The following is a 22,186-nucleotide window of genomic DNA, read 5'->3' as shown; positions in this document are numbered from 1 at the left end:
GGTCGGAAGCCACCAATGGGGAGATGAGAACAGAGGGAAGCAGTTGTTGTCCCTAGAATAGCTGCCGTGGACACAGAACGTACAGACAGAGCTATAGATAGAAGGAACGCATTTCCCCGGGACGCCGGCGGCATTCCTAGCACTTACACCGAGCAAGTTATACGTGCGGCTTCTGGGACACTGCAGGACCTGCGACTCTGGTGTTAAAACAGTCGGGGGAGGAGACGCAAAGGAAAGTTAAAGGGAAAAGGCAGGCTGCCCAGGCGCAGAAAGAAGCCGCCGACGAGGAAGGCCGGGCGCCGTGAAGGGCAAAGGGAGGGGCGGCGGCAGCCGAGGCAGGGCCGAGGCCGCTGTGTGAGTGGCAGAAAGCTTCTCCGTGACTCCGCCTCGCGCCGGTGCCCGAGGAGACCCTCGATCCCCACGGGGCCTCGAGGGCACACAGCCGAGGTGGGAGCTGACAAGTCCCCTCGCCCACTTCCGGGAATCTCCGCACCTGCTCGCCCCAACCGCTAGTCTCGCGAGAGTCCGGTCGCGGGCTGCCCGGGTGTAGGAGGTGGCTGAGGACCAGGCGGCGGGCTGCCTTTTTTCTCGCCCGGAGGAAGGTGAGACGGCTGGGGCGTGCCTCTCCTTTCACAGTCTGCGAGCTCATGGTTGAACGTTAAAATGCTGCGGTAGGGGGCTGCGAGCTAGGTTGAGCTGCACCACAGCGTCGTTTTGTGGGCCCGCTGAATGGCGGGAGGCAAGCCACCTGGCTTCCTGTGCCATTTCTACCGCATTATGTTTTGTGTCTTCGTTTTGACTTTGTTACGTGGCCTAAGTTTTCTTGGCCTAAATTCCCTGAGCCTTGATTTCCCCATGTCTAAAATGAGGGGCCTGGCTACAGTCTCAGACATTCAATCCTTCGCGTGTCCACATTTCTAGTCCTATCACAGAGCGGGCCCGTCTTCCTGAATACAGACATGGAAGGACTAGGTGGGTGAAGTGTGGCCCGTCTGCGAACGACCAAGGGGCAAATACACGTGTGTTTACAACGTCTGGTTGCACCTAATGTACACCGCGTAGACTTGAAGATCGTCTGAGACTACGAATCTATATTGGCTATAGCTGCACATATTTTAGGCCAGACATTCAAGACATGGTGCAGATGCCTAAGGAGATTTTATGCCTGAGGGAAAAGGAAAGCCCATCTTTCAGGGCCTTTGGAGGGCACCTAGGGATCATGAGAAAATGGACAGAAGGTCTGGAGTGTGGAGAAGAATCTTGCTTTCTTTACTGTGGAATTACTGTAGGTCCAAGAAGAATAATGGGTTAAAAACTAAAGATACTGAAATGTTTGCTTGTTTGTAGTTTTCTGAGAATAGCTAGTTGCAAATGGTCCAAAACCGAGTTTGGAAACCCACAGCTCGTTTATTCATTCAACTGACATTTATTGAGCACCTACAATTTGCCAGGCACATAGGTGCTGGGAATGCAGCAATGAAACAAAGTCACTGCCCTCATGGAACTCCTACATGTGATTGGTAGCAGACAGATAAATTAAATAAGTAAATTACATACAATAATTAAAGGTCATAAGACATAAAGCTAAGAAGGGGAGAGTATGGAAGAATCAGGAGAGGGTGGTTTGCAGTTTTAAGTACAATAATCAGTAAAGGACTTGCTGGTAAATTGACATTTGATCCAAAACAGAAAGAAGGTAGAGGATATCCAGGGCAGAGGGTTATACACAGAGGTACAGGAAGTGCAAGGGCTGGGAGGTAGGAGCATACTTGGTGAATTCAAAGAGGTCACTGTAGCTGAGTGGAGAGAGGTAAAAAATTAGGACAGATAGATGGGGTGGGGTGGGTGGCCTAAAAGGCTTTGTAGGCCATTGCAAGGACTTGCGCTTTTGCTCTGGGAAAAAGAACGATTGGAGGATTTTGAACAGAGCAGTGACGTAATCCGACTGACCTTTTAAAAGGGTCACTCGGCAACTTTATAGGGAATAGCTAAATAAACCGTAGGGTGTGGTTAGGAAGGAAGTAAGGAGACCTGTTAGGAAGCTATTTCAATTATCCAAGCAAGAGATAGTGGGGTGTGTGTGTGCGCGTAGCGGTGAAGGTGGAGAGAAGTTGTTGAATTACGAATCTATTTTAATGCTGAAGCCTACACCACCTGCTGGTGGAGAGAAAGGAGTCAAGGATGATTCACAGTTATTTAGCCTGAGCAACCAGGACATTATTTCTGTCCAACAGAAATATAATATGCCACATAGGTAATTAAAATTCTTCTAGTAGCCACATCAAAAAAAAGAAAAAGTAAAAAGAAACAGGTGAAATTAATTTTAATAATATATTGTATTTAACTCTATCTTAAACATGATTTCAACATGCAATCAGTATAAAAGGTTATTAATGAGGTATTTTAGATTCCTTTTTTGTACTGTCTTCTAAATCTAGTGTATATTTTACACTTCCAGCATGTCTCAATTCTGATAGCGACACTTCAAGGGCTTGATAGCTTCATGTGGCATGTGGACAGTGCAGAAGAAGCTGTCATTTAGTGAGAGAGGAAGCAAAGGGGAGGAACAGTATTGGAGGGTGAAATTCAGGAGTTTTGTTGTAGACTGTCAATAAGCAAGTGAAGATGACTGTCCACTTGCTTGAGATGACCATCAAACATCCAAGTGGAGATCCTGAGTTACCATGTGTAGCCCTGGTCTCCAAAGTAGTGTTTTTCAAATTGTGAGTCGTTACCCATTAAGGGTTGTAAAATTGATTTATTTGTTGCAACCAACAATTTTAAAAATGAAATAAGAAAGCTCTGAATGCACTGCATCTAATAAAAGTATTATTTCACAAAACTTCTGTTTCTATTACTTATGTTTTGATATGCTGGGTCATGTATTCCTCCTGGGGGTCGGGGTTAAAAACAAGTTTGAGAGCCACTGCTGTAGAATGTATGCTGTGTAAAGTCGTAATAATTCATGATTATGAAATGGTGCCTGGGTTTGAATCCCAGCTCTGCCTCTAACTAGCTGTGAAGCTTTGGAAGATACTCAACTTCTTTGTGCTTTGGTTTTTCCAACTGTGAAGTAGGGATCAAAATAGTACCTACTATTAATTAAACAAGGACCTAAGAACTGTGCCTAATACATACTAAGTACTGTGTAAGTACAAATATCAGCGCTGACCGTGTTGTGAAACACAGTCCACATTTATGTTTGTCTTCTGAAGACAAATATGTGCAGCTATAGCTCTCCTTTCCATACCTACTTCGGATTTCAGGTTTTCCTATTACTGTCTCATCACACAGCCCACCTGGTGATCACTGTTCACCAGGGCTCCAAAATTAGCCTTGCCTGCTGTCCTTCCTCCAGCAAAACACTCACTTCAGTGCCCAGCATTTCAGCCAGGTATAAGAAGTAAAACAGATTGATGAAGTGAATTCCTTTAGTAGTGAATTCTTCTTAAACAAACACTTAAATTTAAAAAGAAGATTTGTTAATCCAAACGGCCTTAATTTGGGAAATTTCATGTTGTGAAAGAAAGTGAAGAATGTTAAATAATGAAAACATTATGATTTAATGTGATGTGTCTCTAAGATTAAATTTATAAGCAACATATTATCCTTCTTAAAAAGAGAAGACACTGGCATGCTATTTGCGAAGTTCTTGGAATGCCAGTGAATTTGCAGTCTAGGGCGATAGTAGTGCCATGTGCCGCCTTCATTTTGGTGAACATTTGTCATGTGCCTGTCCTGTGCATGACAGCGATCTATATATACACAATAATCTCATGCTGGAGTTGTTAGGAGAAGATTCTCCTTGAGGAACAACTGATGGATGATCCCAGCTATTTGGTCTAGTGTTTTCTAAAATATTGATATTAATGCAGCTGGGGAGTGGGAGAAGGGCTGTGGTCAGAAGGGGCTTTCTTCAGGTTTGTGTATGTATGTGTATGTTTTCTGAAAGGAAAGGAGTTATTTGGGGGTATTATTTATGGTTAGGTCCCAATTCTGTGATCTTCTGGGTCTGAAGTAGAGGGGCTGCCTTATTTGGTTTTTATATTCAACAGTATTTTCTGTGTATTTTGTTTTGTAGCAATAGTATACTGATATTATTAATAGTTTTATCTTGTAAAATTTGGAGCTGTGTTTCCAAAATCCCTTCTAAGGTGAGTAATTTATTCTGCGTGTTTTGAAATATCCAGATATAGCCAGTGAGGAGAAGAAGGGAAGATAGGAAACGAAATAGAATTGAAGTCAGAGAGGTGTGGAAAAACAGTGATTTTTCAAAAAGGAGATAGTACAACATCTCCTTTGGAGATAAACAAACCTCGGATTAGTTTCAATCTCTCTGAATTACAGTTGATTCATCCATAAAATAGAACAACACCTCACTTGTGGGGTCAATGTGAAGAGGAGATGAAATAATGAAAGCATTTAAAGTGTCATTTGGGGACTTCCCTGGTGGCGCAGTGGTTAAGAATCCGCCTGCCAATGCAGGGGACACGAGTTCGAGCCCTGGTTCAGGAAGATCCCACATGCCCTGGAGCAACTAAGCCCCTACGCCACAACTACTGAGCCTGTGCTCTAGAGCCCGCGAGCCACAACTACTGAGCCCGTGTGCCGCAACTACTGAAGCCTGTGTGCCTAGAGCCCGTACTCCACAACAAGTGAAGCCACTGCAATGAGAAGCCCGCTCACCATAACGAAGAGTAGTCCCAGCTCGCCGCAACTAGAGAAAGCCCACACGCAGCAACGAAGACCCAACGCAGCCAGAAATAAATAAATAAAATAAAATAAAGTGTCATTTAGCATTTAGCAAAAATTAGGCTTTTAATAAGGATAGCCTTAAAAAAGAAGGGGTGATGGGGACTTCCCTGGTGGTCCAGTGGATGAGACTCCATGCTCCCAATGCAGGGGGCCTGAGTTTGATCCCTGGTGGGGGAACTAGATCCCACACGCATGCCACAACTAAGAGTCCGCATGCCGCAAGTAAAGGTCCCTCATGCCGCAACAAAGACCCGGCGCAGCTTAAATAAATAAAATAAATAAATAAATATTTTTAAAAAAAGAAAGAAGAGGTGATGACTAGTTGTCTTTGCTGGGTCAAAGATGGCCATCAGACAAAGTAGATGAAGAGGAGGATTCCAGGGCATGGCAGAGGCAAAAGACATCACTGAAAGGTCTCTTACTCCATGAAGTATAAAGGCGAATTCAAAGAGCAAAGTCACAGCCCAAGTTTTCAGCCTAAATTGTACAAAACTGAGGAAGGGTGGAGACTAAGAATGAAGTAAGTGTTAGTTGGTATATAGTAAATACTTGTTTGAAAATTTATTGAGATGTACATATATAGCGGTAAATATAGTTGTATTTCTATTGAAACAAAAGATCTTGGGCTCTTAGAGCTAACATAGGAAAAGTCATTAAAGAATTCCTAAGCATTGATCTAACAAATTAGCCAAAAGCAGTGCATGGAATGCTTGGAAACCATGATAGGAGGAACTTCAAGAGGGCATTTTTAGTGGTGATCTTTTCTTTATTCTTAGATCTTTAAAAAGTTCTTTGGTCTCCAATTTAATGCTAAATCGTTTTCCCTTGCAAGTAAATTTAACTTTCTGTTAAAACAGTGGCTGCAGAGTTTCCATATAGGAGGGTTTAGGCAGTCTGGTTGAGGAGAAAGGACAAGGAAGAGGACCTTGAAGCTAATTTTCTATGTTTGTCAGGGTGACTACAGCTGCATATGAGAGAAAAAAACAAAACAACAGTGGTTTAAACTAGAGATGAGTTTATTTTTCTCTCACTAAAAGTCCGTAGGTGAGGTGAGCAATTCAAAGCTGGCATGGCAGCTCTATAACATCATCAGGAAGCCAGACTCTCTCTAGTTCACAGCTTCCTTCCTCTTATTATGTGGAACTCATCATAGTACAATAAGGCTGCCAGAGCTCCAGCCATCATATCCACATTCAGGGAACAGAATGGAGGAAGAGGAAAAGAAGGGTGATTTTCCTACCTTTAAGAATTCCTGGAAATACCACACATTTCCACTTGCGTCTCACTAGCCAATACTTAGTCACAAGGTACATGCAAATGCAACCTTTATCTAGTCAGCAGTGAGACTAGCCAAAACCCGGGTTCTGTTATTACGGAAAGAAAGAATAGATTTTGGCAGATAACCAGTAGTCTCTGACACAGTTTGCATGGTACTTTATTTTTTACTTTAATTATTAGAAAGCAGTACAGTTTGGAGCAGGGGGATGGAAGGCTCAGGAGGAATGTCTCCAAGGGAAAAAAAAAAACAAACTGATTATGTAACATGCTTGACTGCACTGAGAGATGTTTCACAAACACCTCACAGCTTTCTGTCAGAAAGCTTAAGGGTGAATCAATCAATGATTCACTTGCCAAACAAACAAACAAACAAACAAAACAAATGGGAGACTGCGCCTTTATATCTGTCAGCCAAATGAGCTTGCTAAAACTAAACTTCAGAACTGGCCAACTTTCCCCTCACGTCACAAAGGACTGGGGTAATCATGCTCACTGCATGTTTATTCCCAAAGGGAAGAAGGGCAGAGGTGAGCCAAGCTCACGCAGTTATTCTTCCCAAATTCATCAACCGGATAAGTCACTCTGCCTCCCCAGGAATGGAGTGAGTTAAAGAGCAAAGAGAAGCCAGGAGTTTGTTCAGGGAAGCTCTTTCTTTAAAGAAAACAGAATTAGGGAAAGGCATTCTTCTTCAGGCATTATGCAAGTCATTTAACCTCTTTTGCGCCCAATTCCTAAACTGTAATCTTTCTTCCAAGGATATGCAAAAATAAAATATGTAAGATGTTTTGAAAATGAATATATGCCCTATAAATAGCTAATAACAAGTAATATTTAATGAGCATCTAGGAGGTACCAGGCACTGTTCTAAGCCCATTACGTGTACTAATTTAATTCCCAAAACAACACTGTCGTTACCCCCAATTTAAAGATAAGGAAACTGAGTCCCCAAGTTTAAGTAACTTGCTTAAGGTCAGAAAGTGGAAGAATGTGATTTCAATTGCATTCTCAGTGATTCTGTTCAGTAAACTCTAAATCTGAGGGCACTAACATTATCCCCATGGCCTGGTAATCAATAAAGTTTTTATAAATTAAAGTTGGATGTTGCTTACTTTATCTATGGCTGTGTCAACAGTGAGTTTGTTTTCTTGCTTCTTTGGATTTTCTAGCTAATTTAAGACAGAGTCATCTTAAGACAGTTCCTTCAGTTACCCTGCCTTCCCCTCCCTCCCATGGGTCTGGAGTAGATGCTCCCCATCTATGATCCTTTGTTGTATGATATGTTGTGTTATGTTGTATGATAACTGCCTTTACCCTTTTCTCCCTTTCCCACTGGGGTCCCTTAGACAGGGGCTGTGTTTTCTGCCTCTGGATGGCAGGTTGTAAAGTTATTTACACTTTTTAGATACAATAAGAAAACCATACTTTATTCTTTAAAAAAATGTTTAATACATTTTATATTTTAGAATAGTTTAGAGTTAAGAAAATAGTTGCAAAGAAAGTACAGAGTTCCTGACTACCTCACACCCAGTTTCTATGTTTCAATATGTTCCCCTATTGTTAACATAGTAAGATGCATTTGTTACAATTAGTGAACCAATATTGATACATTATTATTAACTACAGTCCATATTTTATTCATTTCTTTTTTGTGATGGGAACAATTAAGATCTAGTCTCTCAGCAACTTTGAAGTTTATAACACAGTATTGTTGTCTATAACCCCTGTGCTGTGCATTAGATCACCAGGATTTATCTACTGGTTGCAAGTTTGTACCCTTAAACAGTATTTCTCCAATTCCCCCTTCCCCCAGGCCCTGGTAACCACCATTCTACTCTCTGTTTTTACAAGTTCAGCTTTTTTAGATTCTACATATAAGTGATATCATACAGTAGTTGTCTTTCTCTCAGCATAATGCCCTCAAAGTCCATCGACATTGTTGCAAATGGCAGGATTTCCTTCTTTCTCATGGCTGAAGAATATTCCATTGTATATATATATATATATATATATATATATATATATATATATATACCATATCTTCTTTATCCCTTCATCCATTGATGGACACTTAGGTTGTTTCCATATATACTTTATTCTTACAAACTGCTCTGATCTCTTTAACATTCCCCAACTGCTAGGTAGGCATGGAAAACAAAAAAAAAATTTAGTCTAGTCTGTTTTAAAACTAATTCTGATCCAGTTATTTAAGTAACCTCTTTAACTCTGTCTCTTTGAAATCATTGTTTTATGGTTTCAACCCCCCTTCCTCTGCATACTTCTAAGATGGTGTCTGGCACACAGAGCAGGGTCTCACATGAACTTGTTGCATTGGGGGAGTTGAACTCTATGACCCTGAATTGGTCATTGTGCAGGGACTGGCATCACCTGAAGTATGTCTGTCTCATCTTATTCTTGGTTACCCTGTTGGCAAAAGCTACTGATGTATGTAGCTGATAATTTCTTGGTCATTCTTTCTTGGCTTGGTCAGAGCCTAGAGGCCCTTCCTGCTATCTCAGCCTTCCTTGAAATCTTACTTTCACTACAGACTCCTTTGAATATATGAGATACTCTCGGCCTGGTCCAAGGTCCAAAGCATCCATCCATAAGTCTTTGTTGGAGTGATTACACCTCTGCTGGGAACATGGGCGTACCAATATCTCTTCAAGGTCCTGCTTTCAATTCTTTTGGGTATGTACTAAGAGGTGGAATTGCTGGATCATATGGTAAGTCTATTTTTTATTTTTTGAGGAACCATCATACTGTTTTCCCCAGCAGCTTTACCATTTTACCTTCCCATGAACAGTGCATAAGTGTTCCAGTTTGTTTGCATCCATGTCAACACTTGTTATTTTCTGTCTTTTTTTTCTTTTTTGGTTTGTCTTGGGGTTTTTTTTTTTTTGATAGCAGTGATCCTGTTGGGTTTGAGGTGGTACATCATCATGATTTTGATTTGCACTTCCCTAATGAGTAGTGATGTTGAGCATATTTGCCTGTGCTTATTGACCATTTGTATATCTTCTTTGAAGAACTGTCTATTCAAGTCCTTTGCTAATTTTTGAATTGAATTGTTTGGTTTTTTGTTGTTGGGGTCTCTATGCATTCTGGATTGTAATCCCTTATCAGATATAGATATGCAAATATTTTCTCCCATTGCATGGGTTGCCTTTTTACTCTGTTGATTGTGTTCTTTGATGCACAGGAGTTTTAATTTTCATGAGGTCCAGTTTGTCTATTTTTTGCTTTTATTGTCTGTTCCTTTTGTGTCATATCCAAGAAATCACTGCCAAATCCAATATCATGAACTTTATGCCCATGTTTTCTTCTAAGAGTTTTGTAGTTCTATAGTTTATAGTTATATAAACTATAGTTGTAGTTTATGTATATATTTATATGTACATTTATAGTTATATAGTTTTACATTTAAGTCTTTGATCCAATTTGAATTAATGTTTGTATGTAGTATTAGTTAAGAGTCTAACTTCATTCTTTTGGATATGGGTGTATAGTTTTCCCAGCATCATTTGTTGGAAAGACTGTCCTTTCCCCACTGAATGGTCTTGTCACCCTTGTCAAAAAACATTTGACCATATATATGAAGGTCTGTTTCTGGGCTCCCTATTCCATTCCATTGGTGTATATGTCTGTCTTTATTCCATTACCATACTATTTTGATTACTGTAGCTTTGTAGTAGGTTTTGAAGTCAGGAAGTGTGAATCCTCCAATTTTGTTCTTTTTCAAATTGTTTTGGCTATTTGGGGTTCCTTGACATTCCATATGAATTTTATGATAGATTTTTGTATTTCTGCAAAAAAAAAAAAGTCATTGGGTTTTGATAAAGATTGCATTATATCTGTGTATCACTTTGGGTGGTACTGACATTTAACAATATTAAGCCTTCCAATCCATGAACATAGGTTATTTTTCTGTTTATTTATGTCTTTAATTTCTTTTAGCAATATTTTGTAGTTTTCATTGCACAATTCTGTTATCTCCTTGGTTAAGTTAATACCTAATTATTTATTCTTTTTGATAGTATTGCAAATGGAGTTGTTTTTGTAATTTTCTTTTCAGATGTTCATTGTTAGTGTATAGAAATGCAACTTATTTTTTTGTGTTGACTTTTATCCTGCTACTTTGCTGAATTTGTTTATTAGTTGTAATTGCTTTTTTGTGTGTGTACATGGAATCTTTAGGGTTTTCTACTATAAGATCATAACATCTTGGAACAGAGATAATTTTACTTCTTCCTTTTCTATTTGGATACCGTTTACTTATTTGTTTGTTTAACCTACCTAATTGCTTTGGCTAGGACTAGTACTATGTTGAATAAAAGTGATGAAAGTGGGCATCTTTGCCTTGCTCTTGATTTTAGAGGAAGAGCTTTCAGTCTTTCACCATTGAGTATGATTTTGCTGTGGTTTTTTCATACATGGCTTTTATTTGTTGAGGCAGTTTTCTTCTATTTCTAGTTTGTTGAATTTTTAAATGAAAGGATGTTGAATTTTGTCAAATGCTTTTTTCCTGCACCAATTGAGGTGATCCTTTATTTCTTTTTAAGAATATGCATTTCCTTTTCCCTTTTGAAATGTAATAGGAAAGCCCACGGGGCTTGAATTTGCTGTCTCTCATGACACTATAATAAGCCCATGGGTAGCGTGGTGCTAACAATGCTGCATTTACTGTCTTTTCAAAAGTAGTATTCTTATTATTAATTAATTCTTATTATTATTAATTTTGGTTAAGTTTAAATTTTTTATCAGTTATGAATTAGAGTCGATTGGAAAGCTGATTTCGTGGTGGAAAGCCACAGCCCAGCTCAAATGGTGGAAAACAAACTTCTCAAAACAAAGCTTTCAAAATGGAAGAATGCATAAAATATCCTGACAATAACAGTCTTAGGTCTGTCTCACCCAGAGAGTGAGTTCTTGAGGGGAGAAAATATCTTTCCCCCTTATCCCCAGTTACCTGGAACTGGAGATTGTTGTATAGTAAACACTTAATAAAACATCTTGGAGGGTATCAGAGAACAACGGTGTTCCCCTTGCCCTTTCTTCCCTCTCCTTTTCCCAAGAGAGATTGCATCAGACTCAGTAACTTTCATAGTGTTAATTTATTGTGAAGTATAAATATGAAAGTATCCAAGTTCTGCAAATAGTGCAAAAGTGAGCAATTGTGCATTTTAATTTGACTTAGTATTGTTGAATTGAAATATTTAGATTTTGGTATTAAAAGAGGATTGTACTTTTTTTTTTTTAACCATGTCACTGTTGATTATTTTCTTATTCCAAAGCTGTATAGGCTCATACATTATTTTTTTTTTTTTATTGAATTTAATTGTTGATATGCAACCAGGCAATGAGCGCCTTGAAGACTGAATTTCCAGGACCTTCTATAGGGTCTGCATGTTTTGTTTTGTTTTTTAAAATTTATTTATTTATTTATTTATTTTTGGCTGTGTTGGGTCTTTGTTTCTGTGCGAGGGCTTTCTCTAGTTGCGGCAAGCGGGGGGCCACTCTTCATCGCGGTGCGCGGGCCTCTCACTATCGTGGCCTCTCTTGTTGCGGAGCACAGGCTCCAGACGCGCAGGCTCAGTAGTTGTGGCTCACGGACCCAGTTGCTCCGCGGCATGTGGGATCCTCCCAGACCAGGGCTCGAACCCGTGTCCCCTGCATTAGCAGGCAGATTCTCAACCACTGCGCCAGCAGGGAAGCCCGACTCATACATTATTTAATTCTCAAAAGTTAAGTTGATAGGCTGTCTGAGGGTAGATGTACAAACTGTAATATAAAGGCAGAATTGGAAAATAGAGGTACTTTGACTAACTTTTCAAAGTAGGCTTTATGTTATAAAAAGCATCACGTAGTACACTGTGTAAAAATAAAATTAGATGAAGTATAATCTATGAGTGATACCTGCTTTATAGACTCTCAATCTGATGACCAACATAACCTAATTTAGCAGAACACTTGACCGAAGTATTTCACTGATGATCAAGTAAATTCTGATGAAAGGTCAATGGTATAACTACAAAGGCCAATCTATTTTAATTGCCTAAGGTTTAAAAAAAGCCCTCTTCTCAATTTACAGTGACTGTGGGAGTCATTTTCCTGCTTACACAGTGATAAAAGGCTTGTATATCATGAATGTAGCATAGTGGATAATCAGCAAAACTTTAAGACTAAATTAATCAGCACTTTGGAAAGTTTATTCCATGAACATAGGTAACATGTCCTGTCAAGGCAAGTGATTGCTTCTTTGATTATAGAAAAATACTAATAAGTTTTCACTTTTTTTTTTTTAATGTTTTACTGGAAAGAATTTAGTTAGAGATTCAAACATAGTAAAATTTACTTTTTAAAAATAATTGAGAATCACTATGTTGTGCACCAAGAACTAATATAGCGTTGTAAGTCAATTATACTTTGAAAACAAACAAAAAAACAAACAAGCAAACTCAGGAAAAGAGACTGGATTTGTGGTTACCAGAGGCAGTGGGGGGCAGGGGAGGGTGTTGGGGGAAGGATGAAAGTTGTTAAGAGAGTAAAGCCTAAGAGATCTCATCACAGGGAAAAAAATTTTTTTTCTTTTGCGTCTATATAGAATGATGGATGTTTACTAAACTTATTGTGGTAATCATTTCATGATGCACGCAAGTCAAATCATTATGTTGTACAACTTAAACTTATACAGTGCTTTATGTTAATTATATCTCGTTGAAACTGGGAGGAAAAATGGATAACAAAGTATACCTGCTTTAGGTCTGAAAATAAATAAATACATAGAGTAATTTATATTTTAAAATAAATAAATGAAATAAAACTCTTCTTTTAAAAAGAAAAAAGTGAGGCTTAAATTTGATAATAATGGTATTTTTGAAGTACAAATATATGAAATATATACTAAGTTCAGAACAGATTCAATATTTAGCCTTTGAACTGATAAATCATATCATATTCATTTAATATATTCTCTAGGTCCCATCTTGACTTTTCTTTCTCTCCTTCTCAAGGCTTATTGATTTTTTTTTTTTTATATTTTAAAATAACAATTTTAAAAGTAATGAAAATTTAAGGTGCTTTCTGATTCCTTCATGTTATATCTTAATAGTAACATTAAAATCAAGATGTCAAACAACATTCTTGTGTTAATTCTGGACTGTTAGGAGTCAAGGTGGCATAAAAGGAAGGACACTAGAGTGCACATCAGATAAGATGATTAAAAACTTTGCTGAGTCACTAACTAGTTGTTTGGACAAGTCACTCTTAGAGCCTTAATTTTTGTGTCAATACAATGATCTCTAAGCTAGAGTGCATAAATAGGGGACATGTGCATTAAGAATAGAATCCACAATGAGGAACTATCCATACTTCAGAAATCAGAGGAATTTCTCTAGACATAGTTGGATGATACTGCATTTCAGGAAGACTGGGAGGGATCTTGGACAACCTAACTCATGAGATAGCTGTTTTCTGAGCAGTAAATTGAGGAAGCCCAAGCATGCCTCACTGACATGCCCTCACTCAACAAAGTAAGGAGGTGTGGGATGGTGATGGGGAGGAGAGTCTCTGGGGATGTTGAGACTTCCAACATGTCTCTCTCCCACATAGAATTTACAGGCATCCTGAGGGATCTAGGTGGGACCCATGAATATAGGAGAGAGTTCTGATCCTTGGACCATTTTTGGCATTGCACTTTCTGCTACATAATACTCCTGTTAGGAGCTCGTCATCCACTGTGGATCAGGCAGGGTTACAGGTAAGCTTAAGAATGGTCTTCACAGCTGTCCTCTTCCCTAATTGGAGGCTCAGTCCCAGGGACTCTCACTACCACTGTAAGCTTTAACACTTAGTGTCTAGCCTCCCAGGTATCTTGTATCCATCTCTTCATTTGAGATACTATGAGCTTGGACCAAAATGGAATTTCTCCGCAACACTGAGAAATATTTAGTGAAATAATGTGATTTTTTTGTATGACTACTTTGGAATCAATTTATACTTTATATATATATTTTCCAAATTTTCTATATTGGAAAATGAATATTAAACTATGGGAATAATTCATATAGTCAAATATTCATATGGTCAAATTTACCATGAGCTGCATCATCTCTGGGTTGACAAAGTTCTTTGATACTTTATTTAGTATAATATTTGTTGGGAACCTACTCAGTGCAAGACAATCTAATTGCCTTTTGATATCTTATAATTATCTAATTGGTTTATAGTATCAAAAATAGAAAAAATAGAAATTATGGAAGTACAGAATTTGCTTTCCTACAAAGAATAAGTGAACCACAGAATACTGTGACATCTACAAGTTCAGTAGTTATGTTTTATTAGTCAGTACCTAGAGGAGTACTTAAACCCATGTAAGTTGGTTGCATTTTTATTTGGCAGCATAACGACAGATCAAGTTGTCCCTTTAGTCCTTTGAGTTCAAGAGGGAGAATGTGATTTTTAAAAAATATTTAATTAATTAATTTATTTGGCTGCACCGGGTCTTAGTTGCGGCATGTGGGATCTAGTTCTCTGACCAGGGATTGAACCTGGGGCCCCTGCATTGGGAGTGTGGAGTCTTAGCCACTGGACCACCAGGGAAATCACAGCAGAATGTGATGTTAACTGTCACTTATTAATCCAGGCTTGGAAAAATTGCTTTTAAAAGTCATTTATTCATCTGCTAAATTAAACTTGCAACATCAGTGATAATATTTGATACTTATACAGTACTTTATAGATTTTCAAAGTATTGCAACATTCATGATTTCATTTAATCTTCACAACAATTTTGCAAAGAAGACAAGATAGTAACTAACTCCATGTTATAGATAAGAAAAATGGTGTCTTGAAATGTGAAGTGACTTGTGTAATATAGTCTGGCTAGTCAGTGGTAGAAGGGAACTAATTTCTAAGTTTTTTGATTTCTAGGTGCGATTATAAGGTATTATGGACTACATACAGACAGAGGGAACATATTAGAGCACACTGCTATTTTTTTTGTAGAATAAAACAGTACAATTTCAGAGATGGCATGGATCCTGTCCAGGCTGGCATTAATAGGCAAGGATTCAGTCTGACTGGGTAAGCTCTGGTAAAAATAGCCTTAATTATAATACTTTTAGTCAAATGTCAGGATCTTTGTTCTTGGGGGTAGGGTTGGACCACAGACAGATCTACAGTGAAGAAGTGGGGAAGGGTCACAAGGACTTAAGCATAATATCAGGGCCCCCAGAAGCCATATTGTCTAGGATTTTTTGCCAGGTTCCAGTCTTAGCTGCAGAATTAGAACACAAGTCAGGACTGGCATAGCTGCTCAGATCTAAAAGATTGGGGAAACATAGTGAGAATTGGGCATGATGTTTGGGGAGGAGACTGCTGCTACTTAATAGGCTGGGGAATGTCACCCCAGAAGTGAAACAGAAGGAAAATAGGCTAATTGTAGATGCTTTGACATATTCCAGGTATTCTCATTAGCAGGGATCAATCTGCTGGTCAGATGTCTTTAGTCCTCTCTGCTGGACAGAGCTCAAGTGGGCAGGGGCAAGAAACAGTGCTCTTTGGCACCTGAACACATGGTTCAATTTATAAAGCATGTGCTTTACCTGACAGTTAAGTGAGATGCTCTGCTCACATAAGTCCACAGATTTACACCTGTGAAGTTTCCATGTAAAATGGGTGCTACTGTCTTTTATAATAAGTCCCATGTGTATTTTCATGGAATGTTGACAGGTGAGCATATATTGCTTTATCAGTGCTTCTGGGATTATCTGAAAAATAGCACAGGTATTCTCATGACAGGTTTATGTTAATAAGTTTGGTTAGCATAGGACTTCCCTGGTGGCATAGTGGTTGAGAATCTGCCTGCCAGTGCAGGGGACACGGGTTCAATCCCTGGTCCGGAAAGATCCCACATGCCGCGGAGCAACTAAGCCTGTGTGCCACAACTACTGAGCCTGCACTCTAGAGCCCGAGAGCCCACAACTACTGAAGCCTGCGCGCATAGACCCCGTGCTCTGCAATAAGAGAAGCCACTGCAATGAGAAGCCCGCGCACCCCAACGAAGAGTAGCTCCCGCTCACTGCAACTAGAGAAAGCCCGCGCGCAGCAACGAAGACCCATCACAACCAAAAAATAAATAAATTTTAAAAAAAAGTTTGGTTAGCAGAAAGCAAAAATTAATTCAATGACTCACATGTAAAGTTAATAAACTCTTCTTTCTCCATGTCACTAATTTCCTAGTCTTGTGAAGGTCTGTACATTTCTATGGCTGAACAAATATGTGGAAAGTTTCTATTTGGGTTCCCAGGATGCTACATTAAGTCGGGTGTCATCAGTGTGATGCTTTGCTATTCAAAGTGTGATCCAAGGACAAGAAGCATTGGTGTCTCTTGGGAGCTTGTTAGAAAAGCAGACTCTCAGGCCTAATGCTAGGCCTACTAAATCAGAGTGCATTTTATCACGATCTCCAGGTGATTTGTAAGCACATTCAAGTTTAAGAAGCACTAGTTATACCGTTGTGGCTCAAGGTCATGCCTTCCTAAACCTCTATTTTTAGGCACACTCTACTTCCTACTCTTCTGGAATCTGTAGGCTATCAGTTAGCCAATTCATTTGGATGTTTTTAAAATTCTAAACCTGTGACATTGCGTGCCCTATGCTGTCTCTTCCTTGTTTTGTCAGATAAGGGACTTTTTCTTTTGCATTCCCCATATTTTTCACCTCTTTTCACTTGATGATTTTTGTTTTTGGAGACAAACCATCACTTCTAGCTTCCAGGGGACATATTCTCTCTCTGATCAACTTGAAGACTTTCTCCCACGGCATCTCTCTCAATAACATTGAGGTAATGAGGTTCTGTTTACTGCCGAATTCAATCATAAATGTGAGTTGCCACTAATATCAATATTGCATATTTTAAAGCAGCTTTAGGGTAAAATAAAATAAAACCACAAAAAGGACTACTTGGTAGCTTTCTCTGCTGTGTTCAACTTTTTGTTTTGTTTAACTTTTCATATTACAGAAATCTTGGACCTCAGAAATTTCATGTGTCTTGGCAGTAGCTATACTTTCAGTGTCTTAGTGATAAACATTCTGTTATTTTATTCTAGAACTCTAAACCAATTAAAGAAAATCTTTATTGGACATTTTCTGTTCTCTGTTTTCTTAGCTTTGTTTTGTTTTTTTTCCCCATCTTTGTTATAAAAGGAAAAACCCCTCATGGAATATGTTGTCATTATGAAATTTAGGTATTTATATGTATATTATTTTTGTGTATGTATCAGAAATCACAATTAGAAATATTCTCTGTAAGTTACACTTAAACATTTTTAGTCAATAAGTGCCAACAACATTATGGTTTGTTTCATAAAACCTCTCTTCACTTTGCAACCATATCCTCTGTTTCTTCCTTTTCTTTAAAAACCACACAGGATGTTGAAGAAATAAAGTGAGAGAAGTCTGCTGAAATATATTTACAACAAGCTATTGTAAATGTCATTTGTTGAATAAGGTATAAAATTTCATGGCACAAAGGGCAGGCTTGTCTGAAAGTAACCCGGAGAGCTCACTCTTGGTTACCGAAGCAGTGGGCTATCTGGAACCAGGAATCACCCTTCAACCAGTGCGAGAAGCCACACTTGAACTCAGCTTCCTATTAGACTGGTGGTGTTATTTTACCCTCTTGCAGGAACTACAGCTTTCTATGGTCTCCGCTGTCCTCAGGTGCTGGGCAGCTAGCTTTCACAGTTACTCCCTTTAAATAAATTGCATGCAATCCAGACTGCCTAACATTTATGTTGTGTGCTTATCTCTTCTGATTAAGGTTGCTATCATGCTTGCCCTGTAAGAAAGGAGAGCAGCAGTGAGGTGGGGGATCTGCCCTAGAACACTGGACCAAGTGTCCATCAGATGGCCAGGGGCCCTGTGTACTTCCTCATGGGAAAAATGGGAAAATCAAAGGACCTGTGACTTTTCTTGTTGCTGACTCCTTGAGTTTCCTCAATAAAGCATATTCTTTAATATGATATTGTAAAATTCACCCAGAGCTCTGGTGAACCTCAGGGGACCCATCTTGCACAGCACATTTATTGATGATAATCAAGGCTTTGTTCTGCATACCCTGCTTTGGGAGAGTTCATATCTCAGTTTGTATACTTATAGCATAGATTGAAGTCACTGCCATATTCCCATTTTGCCTTGGATAAAATGTCCTCCTATTGATGACTGTTAACTCATGCATTTTCTTCTCATCCATATGTCTCCCTTATTCACATCTCTCTTTGTCCAGCAAGATTCCATGATGTACTGTTCAATACTACTGTTGCTAATAGCTTAAACTTCCTTCCCCTTCTGTCTTCTTTGTGGCATCTGCCAAGGGCTGCAACCGTAGATAAACCAACTGTCTGCTTTCTCTGCATCTGTGCCTAAGCAGCCAAGCACTGCTGGAGAGAGTTACACAATAGAGCCTATTGATATTACAAAAAATTAATTAAAACAACTTCAAACTGTACAGCAATCCTGTAATGATTCTCAGTCAAGCTCTCTCCCACTTTCCATAATGATTATTTCAGGCTTCTTCAAACCTTCTTCCTCTCATCACCCATGATTCTCAGAATATGATATTGATTTTTATTTTATAGAGAAAATAGAAGCCCTTAAATGAGAACTGCATCACCTGTCCTATTATCTGTCCATACTATTCTAGTTTCCTTCTGTTACAGTATGGGTGTAATTAGTTTTGCTAAGGCTAAACCCTCCTCTGGTACTTTTATTTTACTCCCTCCCACCTTCTAAGGTACCTGAAATTATGGATTATCTTTTGTCTGAATATTCAAACTCTCTTCAATTGGAGCTTTTAAAAACAGGATCAAGTACCTCCCAATTAAGAGAAAGAGAGGAAAGGAAAGAGAGAGAGAGAAATTTTCTCTAGATTTCTTCATTCCCTTCTAGTTACTGCCCTATTTCCTCTGTTCAAATTTTTGAAAAACGGTTTCTATGTACTGTTTCTATTTCTTTCCGCCTAGCCACTTCTAAGCCTTTTCCAATCTAACATCTGCCTACATTGCTCCATCTCAGGATTTCTTAACCTTGGCACTATTGGCATTTTAGGCCAATGTTTTATATTTGCGACACTGTCCTGCACATTTTAGGATGTTTAGCAGCATCCCTGGTCTTTATTCACTAGATACCTGTAGCAGCTCTCTCCCTGCAGCTGTGACAACCAAAAATGTTTTCAGACATTACCAAATGACTCCTGCAAGGCAAAATTGCCTCTGGTTGAGAATTGTTGCCCTATTCCCATGGCTCCTGTTAGGTTACCAATGACTTTCACGATGCTAAATCTCGTTTCTTATCTGACTTGGTAGCTCAGTAGTATCTGAAATTGTTAACCTCTCCTGCCTTGTAACATTTTTCTCTTGCCTCTATTGACAACACTCTTTTGATTTTCCTTTTACCTCTCAGATTGTTCTTTTTTCTTCCTTCCTCCCTGTTTTCCTTCCTTCTTTCCTTCCTTTCTCTCTTTCATTCTTTCCTTCTCTCTCCCTCTCTCCTCTCCCCCAAACCCTTTCTTTTTCTCTTTCTTTAAATCTTTTTAGGCTCATCCTCTGCCAATTGACAATTAAATTTTGGCACTGTCTTCTACTCTGCTCTTTTTCTGGGGACTCTCATCCCCATGCAGAACTTTAATATTCACCTTTATACTTGTGCGTCAAGCTTTGATGAACTAGCTTCAGTATGGTGAACAGGTCAACCCTCCCACCAGCAGCAACAACAAAAAGCTGGATACAATAGTTTATCCATAGCTTGTGAGTCTTTATCTCTATGTGACAGCCTTCTCTTTTAGAGGAAACAAAAAATCTGCTTCTAGCTTTACCTTTTGAAGTAGAAAATTAGCTCTTAATCAGAATAACATAGATAAAGATGAGTGAAATTCTTTACATTGGCCTAGATGGGCCTAAATGATCTGCCTCCACCCTTACCTCTCATAGCTCTCTACCCTCCCCAATCTCATCCTCCATCATCATCCCTCCTGTGTTCCTGCTTGAGGCAACTAGCTGTGGTTCAATCCTTTGTTCATGCTCTACCACAGGGCTATTTTATTTGTTGCTCTCTCTGCCAGGAAGACTCCTCTCACCCATCTCTGCTACTTAACCTATTCTTCCAATCTCAACTCAAGCAGACTTCCTCAGGGAGCCTCCCTTGTTCTTCCTGACCAGCTCCCACTCCCCATTATGGAGCCCTTTAATGGCATCTCTTTCTTACTGCCTAGTACAGTAGCAATTTTGCATTTACTTGTGTGATTAGTGAGGTGAGTACAGTTGAGCAAGGGTTTTCAAACCAAGACTGCTTGGCTTGGAATCTTGGGTCTTAAATTCTTGGTGCCTCAGTTTCCTTATTTTTAACATGGGGATACTAATAGAACCTATTTTAAGGGTTGTTGTGAGTCTTAAATGATTTAGTGTATATACAATGCTTAGAACAGGGCCTGGAACATAGTAAGCACTATGTAAATATTGGTTGTAATTTTTAAAATTTAATTATCATCTGTCTCTTCCACTTTTTTTTTTTCCCCCATTTTGTGAAAGTTTATTTGCAGGATAAATTCCTAAAAGTCAAATTACTCATAGAATTAGACACACACATATTATCACAGTTGTCACATCTACCAAAAAGTTATTCCAGTTTCTAATCCCATTAATGGTTATGTAGAAATATCAATGCTCTTATAATTTTATTTATTTTTGAGGAATTTAAGAAAGATTAGCATAACCTTTTTTTAAAAAACATCTTTCTTGGAGTATAATTGCTTTATAATGGTGTGTTAGTTTCTGCTTTATAACAAAGTGAATCAACTATACATATACATATATCCCCATATCTCCTCCCTCTTGTGTCTCCCTCCCACCCTCCCTATCCCACCCCTCTAAGTGGTCACAAATCTTCTACTTTTTTGCTCATTTTTTTTTCTCGGTGCCAACACAGTTCATGACACATTGCAGGCATGCAGTAACTGTCAGAGTAATGTATAAATTAAAGAGTTTGGGAAAAAGAAATGCCATACAAATACAAAGCACATTTGTATAGATGAAAAAGTAGAGATTCTGCGTTGTGTTTTTAAAAATAATTCTACTATAGTTATTCACTGTTTTTACTTGCACAACCTATGCTAGAAGGGAAATAGGTGCTTTTTTAATTCTAGGAGAATTCAAACAATATTTTATTCTGGGTGAATTCATTCTAACAGAATCAGCGAAATCAGAGCCTTTGAGTTAAAAATATTACTCAAATATTTTATATTTGAAGAATATATTCAAATTCAAATTCCTATATTAAATACATAAGAAGTAGACAATTTTTCATAACAAACCTTGAAAACAAACATCTTAGTATTGGAGGTTAAGGATTATGTAACAAAGAATCATTTTAGTTTTTAAAATATTGCATAAGATCTTGTAAACAAACTTTTAAGGACTCAAGTTTTTGATGACAAGATACCCAATAAATATAAATCTGACAAGTAAACCTGGTTCTGCAAGCATGCATATGAGATTATTTATTTGGTATGGAGGTTGCTGGGCTCTTTGAATCATTATTAATTATTAGACATTAATAACTAAGAAAAACCATGCCACATGAGCAATGATAATTCAATAGAAAAAAATCTAAACCCAAGAAGAGATATTGATAAAGTAGTATGTTGTCATTTGTGTTAGTCAGCTCAGGCTGTCATGACAAAATACCACAGACTGGGTGGCTTAAACAACAGAAATGTATTTCTCACAGTTCTGGAGGCTGGGAAGTCTAAGATCAAGGTGCCGACTGATTTTATTCCTGGTGAGAGCTCTTTCCTTTGTTTGCAGACAGCTATCTTCTCACTGTGTCTTCACATGGTGGAGAGAGAGAGCTCTGGGGTTTCTTCCTCATAAGGGTACCAGCCCTGTCAGATTAGGGCCCTACCCTTATGATCTCATTTAACCTTTATCACTTCCTCACAGGTTCTGTCTCTAAATAGTCACATTGGCGTTTGGGCTTCAACATTTGAATTTCTGAGAAAACACAAACATTCAGTCCATAACATCATTCAAAAGAAGGAGAGAATATTTTTATTGGGGTGAATATGCCAAAAACTTTGAGAAGAGGCTTTTAAGATTGA

At 38.6% G+C, this 22,186-nt stretch overlaps 2 protein-coding genes across 4 annotated transcripts in view; one reads left to right on the top strand and one right to left on the bottom strand.

The window, feature by feature from the left end:
- AGL (amylo-alpha-1, 6-glucosidase, 4-alpha-glucanotransferase) overlaps nucleotides 1–484 on the bottom strand; it is a 79,437-nt gene extending 78,953 nt beyond the window's left edge. Inside the window, exon 1 of one of the 2 annotated variants that reach the window (XM_059926815.1) lies at nucleotides 148–484. The gene's annotated coding sequence lies outside the window, so the exon portion shown is untranslated. Of the gene's footprint in view, nucleotides 1–83; nucleotides 103–147 lie in introns of those variants that run through there. The other variant, XM_059926825.1, reaches the window with a different exon arrangement.
- FRRS1 (ferric chelate reductase 1) overlaps nucleotides 37–22,186 on the top strand; it is a 97,629-nt gene continuing 75,479 nt past the window's right edge. For both annotated transcript variants that reach the window (XM_059926839.1, XM_059926847.1), the window contains exon 1: nucleotides 37–602. The gene's annotated coding sequence lies outside the window, so the exon portion shown is untranslated. The remainder of the gene's footprint in view (nucleotides 603–22,186) is intronic.

The sequence above is a fragment of the Balaenoptera ricei genome, chromosome 1, assembly GCF_028023285.1.
Source record: "Balaenoptera ricei isolate mBalRic1 chromosome 1, mBalRic1.hap2, whole genome shotgun sequence".
Classification (NCBI taxonomy): Eukaryota; Metazoa; Chordata; class Mammalia; order Artiodactyla; family Balaenopteridae; genus Balaenoptera; species Balaenoptera ricei.
The sequence above is the reverse complement of the archived record's forward strand: the minus strand, read 5'-3'. Positions and strand labels throughout refer to the sequence as shown.